This window comes from Carlito syrichta, unplaced genomic scaffold (assembly GCF_000164805.1).
Source record: "Carlito syrichta isolate Samal-C Ts95f unplaced genomic scaffold, Tarsius_syrichta-2.0.1 Scaffold308852, whole genome shotgun sequence".
NCBI lineage: Eukaryota > Metazoa > Chordata > Mammalia > Primates > Tarsiidae > Carlito > Carlito syrichta.
Window position 1 is genome coordinate 180,001 of NW_007252948.1, and position 4,120 is coordinate 184,120.

The window sequence follows — 4,120 nt, forward strand, 5'->3', positions numbered from 1 at the left end:
GATTCCACGCCCGGCTGATTTTTTGATTTATTGTAGAGATGAGGTCTCGCTGCCCAGGTGGGTCTCGAACCCGCGGGCTCAGGCAATCCACTCACCTCAGCCTCCCAAAGGTGCAGGATTACAGGCTGAGCCACCGAGCCCGGCTATTGTGTGCAATTTTTTGAACTCTTCATGCAGTACCAGATTGCACAACCATACCCCCAGCATGTCTGACCTAACATTTTTGGAGGCCCTACTAGAATTTTTTTTTTTTTTTTTTTTTGAGTAGAAGTCTCACTCTATCACCCAGGCTGGAGTGCAGTGGCAAGTTCACGGCCACTGCAGCCTCAATCTCTGGACTCAGGAGATCCTTCTGCCTCAGCCTTCCAAGTAGCTGGAACTACAGGCATGTGCCACCTCACCTGGCTAATTTTTCTTGCTTTATTGTAGAGATGAGGTCTCGCTGAGTTGCCCAGGCTGGTCTCGAACACGTGGACTCAGGCAATCCTATCACCTTGACCTCCCAAAGTGCTGAGATTATAGGCGTGAGCACCGTGCCCAGCCCCTACTGGGACTTTTTTAAACCTAACTTTCTTTCTTTCTTTCTCTTTCTTTCTTTGAGTAAGGGTCTCACTCTGTCACCCAGGCAGGGATGCAGTGACACAATCATGGTTCACCACAGCCTCGACTTCAGGGGCTCAGGCGATCCTTCTGCCTCAGCCTCCTGAGTAGCTGGGACTACAGGCATATGCACCCACACCTGGCTTTTGATTTTTTTTTCCGTAGGGATGACGTCTTGCTATGTTGCCCAGGCTAGTCTCAAACTCCTGGGTTCAAACAATCCTCTTGCCTTGGCCTCCCAAAGTGCTGGGATTACAGGCGTGAGCCTCCAAGTCCAGCCTCTCACTTATTGTTGTCGGTTTATTGTCTGCCATCCTCCACTGAAAAGCAAACCCTCTGAAGGCAGGAATTCACTACTCCCTTCTTCAGTGTCAAGAACAAGACTTGGCATATCACAGGCATTTAATAAGTATATGTAGAAAGGCCGGGCTCAGTGGCTCAGCCTGTAATCCAAGTACTTTGGGAGGCCGAGGTGAGAGGATTGCCTGACCCACGGGTTCGAGACCCACCTGGGCAACTTGGTGAGACCTCATCTCTACAATAAAAAAATTAATCGGGCGTGGTAGTGCGCGTCTGTAGTTCCAGCTACTTGAAAGGTTGAGGCGGAAGAATTGACAGAGCCCAGGAGGTCGAGGCTGCGATGGCCGGGAGTGTGCCACTGCACTCCAGTCTGGGCGACAAAGTGAGACTCCAACTCAAAAAAAAAAAAAGAATGAATCAATAAAATGGTCCTGAAGTATTCTGTTTCCTTATTAGTGAAAAAGCAACCCTGTAAGATATGGATAACAATTCATTTTTTTTGTTATTATTATTATTTTCAATAAATGAGGTTGCTGATGTTTCAGAGAAAGTTTTCATGTGCATATTCCATCATTAAAGGTAGGTCATTAAGAACTCTTTGGTAGGCAAATAAGTAACCTCAGGCTGTTAATTTGGATTTCATGAACGAGTGAGGATTAGAATGAGAAATTAGCTTGTTAACTTGCAAATGATAAGAACACAGAGCCGGGTTCAGTGGCTCAGCCTGTAATCCTGCGCCTTTGGGAGGCTGAGGTGAGTGGATTGCCTGAGCCCACGGGTTCGAGACCCGCCTGGGCAGCGAGACCTCATCTCTATAATAAATCAAAAAAATCAGCCGGGCGTGGTAGCGCATACCTGTAATTCCGGCTACTTGGAAGGCTGAGGCGGAAGGATCGCTGGAGCCCAGCAGGCCGAGGCTGCGGTGGCTGGGTGCAGCCACTGCACTCCAGTCTGGGCGACAGAGTGAGACTCCAACTCAAAAAAAAAAAGAACACAGAAACTATCAACAGAACAGTAGTTCTATAATCAGTGATAGTACTGATTGCTTTCAATGTTGAAAATGATGCCATTAGGGCTAAATGGCAAGAGAGTTTTCCTACAAAATTCAGTCAGTTAACCCTGTTTTGAGGAGTCTTCCTTGGTATTCAAATTAACAATCTGATTGAAGCACTCCATCAGACGCATCCCAAAATTATTTCAGTTCAAGAGATGGATGCCTAAGACTACTTATGATATGTCTACTATATTTGGGAACAAATGGTTTCTTGAACTATAAATTACTTTGTAATGATTTAAAAATGAGTATTTGGATTTTTCAGGTGAGCATCTCACAATTATCTTCTCATTTATGCAAATTAAAACAAGCCTGATGTCTCCCAGCTCCAGCCATGTATGCAACAATGATCACTTTCCGTGGAGTCATCTGAGACCCATCATCATTAGCAGAGGACTGCCTGCAGCTTTGTAATCTTTCCTCCCGCAGTGGATTAGAAAAAGTTACTTCGGTGTCAGGAAAAACAAAATGAAAGCATTAACCTGCCTTTAGTTTATTAAGCCTAAATTAAAGTTACATTTGAATTAAATTTCACAGAATATTTCAGTTGAATTTGAATTCAACTCTAATGGAATGGGAAGTAGAGGCTTTATTTCTCTAAAATAAGAGATAATTTTAGACCAGCTGCAGTGGCTCACGCCTATAATCCCAGCATTTTGGGAGACCGAGGCGAGGATTGCCTGAGACCATGGGTTCGAGACCAGCCTGGGAAACATGGCGAGATCTGATCTCTACAATAAATAAAAAAAAATTAGCTGGGCGTGTTAGCGCCTGCCTGTAGTTCCAGCTACTTGGAAGACGGAGGCGGAAGGATTGCCTGAGCCCAGCAGGTTGAGGCTGTGGTGGCTGGGAGCATGCCAATGCACTCCAGCCTGGTTGACAGAGTGAGACTCCAACTCAAAAAAAAAAAAACAAAAAACAAAAAACAGAGATAATTTTAAAGTCGTGGAATCACCTGATTGGCTATAAAAATGCAGTAGTTGACTGGGCGCGGTGGCTCAGCCTGTAATCCCAGCACTTTGGGAGGCCAAGGCAGGAGGATTGATTAAGCTCAGGAGTTCAAGACCAGCCTGGGCAACATAGCAAGACCCTGTCTCTATTTAAAAAAAAAATAGGCAGGCATGGTGGCATGCATCTGTAGTCCCAGCTACTCAAGAGGATGAAGTGGGAGGATGAAGTGGGAGAATCACCTGAGTCCAGGGACTTAAGGCTGCAGTGAGCAGGGATCGTGCCCCTCCAGCCTGGGCAACAGACTGAAACTCTGACTCAAAAAAGAAAAATGGCAATATTGTAGGCAGTATTATAATTTTTCTCTCTAGAACTCTACCAGCATTAAAAGAGAAATGCAGTCTACAATTATACCATGTCTCTAAGACCGTTTTACTGAGGAAATGGTAAAGACTGATGCTTGTGCTACTTAATTCTCCCCACTTGACCTTCCCAGCAGCACACCAAGAGTTCTTAATGTTGAATTTGCATTTTCAAATCTATTTATGAAGTCTCTCGTTGAGCTTCATTTAAAATGACATTTCTTCGCCTCCTCTCCACAGGAGTGAGCGCAGTCATCACTAATTCTGGTCATGCATATTGGTGGTGGAGAGGGCAGGGGTGGCCCACGGGAACCAACTCATTCTATGTATGATTCTCTTGTTTTCAAAGGATTGCAGGATCATAAAAGACTCTTACTGCTCTTCCCATGCCAATCACAATTTAACTGTTCCTTGATGATCCAGAAAGCCCATGACTATCTTATGAGGGCTGTTTTGTTGTTTTTCAATTGCTATCTGGAGAAATCTTTGCAGGCTGGGCTGGGAGGAGAATAGGAAATAAAAGAAGAGTTTCTTGGAGACTAGGTGAGAATGAGAGAAGGGAGAGAAAGCAATAGAGAAAATTTCACTTTAAAAACACACGTGCCAGCCAGGCTCGGTGGCTCAGCCTGTAATCCCGTGCCTTTGGGAGGCTGAGGTGAGTGGATTGCCTGAGCCCGCGGGTTCGAGACCCACCTGGGCAACTTGGCAAGACCTCTTCTCTACAATAAATCAAAAAATGAGCCGGGTGTGGTAGTGCGCGCCTGTAGTTCCAGCTACTTGGAAGGCTGAGGCGGAAAGATCTCCGGAGCCCAGCAGGTTGAGGCTGCAGTGGCCGGGAGCGGCCAATGCACTCCAT